Source organism: Protopterus annectens, chromosome 6.part1, assembly GCF_019279795.1.
Source record: "Protopterus annectens isolate FY-2018-M chromosome 6.part1, PAN1.0, whole genome shotgun sequence".
Taxonomy (NCBI): Eukaryota; Metazoa; Chordata; order Ceratodontiformes; family Protopteridae; genus Protopterus; species Protopterus annectens.
This window is the reverse complement of record NC_056738.1, coordinates 308727747-308729163: the sequence shown is the minus strand read 5'-3', so window position 1 is coordinate 308729163 and position 1417 is coordinate 308727747.

Here is a 1417-nt window from a genome sequence, read left to right as displayed (position 1 = left end):
ATATTTCTAGCTAAATGAAGAATGCTGTTTCTCAGCTCCTCCAACTAATTAGCTGTTGTTATTCACTGTTTGCAAAGGAATTCTTTGCTGACTTTTTTAACTGACCCTAGACAAGACCTCTTAAAACTCCAGCAGAACAGAAAACGTAAAACAAAACAAATGTAATACAAGAATAAGATACAAAATAGAAGTAACCAAACCTTAAATGAAAAACAACTCAAAATAAAATGCAGACAGAGATCAGCAATATACAGACAGAATACAGCAGGTAAATTGTAATATTTTACTGTGGTTATTTTTTTTATCACAGTTAGACACATTAAGCATAAACAGTTAATAAAGTTGTAATTGAAGAGAATGGACACTGGTGGATTATAATGACAACAGACTGAGTGGTCTTTTACGGTTGAAATGGTCTGAAATGAGTGATTTTGATGTTATAACTTAGCAGATTTCATTTACTTTCTTGCTGTAAAATATGTTCAAGATTACTCAAATTTAAAACAAACACTCAACCAAAAGTTGCTTTATTAAAAATTGTATTTAAAGCAATTCTAGTAGATAAATATACATTTAAAAACATTAAGGAAGGCAAATCCAAAAGAACAAAAGAATTTAAGCATGGTCCTAAAAAACAAGTGTGAGAAAGGGCTCATGGTTTGAAAACTGCCCAGGTCCCAAAGAACACTTAATCCTCCAGTGAGTAGAATATTTTATGTGGTATACTGTTGGTAATTCATTAGTGTGATGAGGACTGAAGTGGGAATGGTGCCTTTTATCACACTGTTATAGGCCGTGCAACTCACAGGTAGTCCTACTATTTACTATGGGGCCTGTGCCTGCTGATGAGCCTGTAAGGTAGGGAGCCATACAGTCAGTGTAAGTCCAGTGAAGCTGTGAGGTGGGTAGTGTGTCAGTGTCTGTTCTTGTGTAGACATATAAGGACATAAATCCCAGGGATTGTGTCTTACAGGGTTGTGGCTATCAGCCTGAATGAGATGTACAGAGAACTAGAGGGTATTGCCACTCATGGGGTTCAGCTCTTTTCCAGGGGTGTGCATATATGAACATTAAATTTTTCATCCCCATAGTGTTTTTATAGACTTCTTAAATCCCTAAGAAAAATAAAAACTAAAAAATACTGGAAAATATTAGACATAAATGTGACTTAGTTAATGACAAAAGTCTCAACTATAAAATTAAAGACTTCTGCTTTGAACATGGAGATATACCTACCATGACTGAAACCAAGTTTAAAAGCCAAACTACAAATCACAAATTTAAGGTATGTCTTCTTTCACTGTTGCAGATCTGATGAGATGGTTTATGTTATTTGCCTTAAAGGCAGGCATGAAGAAAATAAACAAAAACAACAAAGTGCCTACACAGTAGTAAATATCAGTAGTACTGAATATAT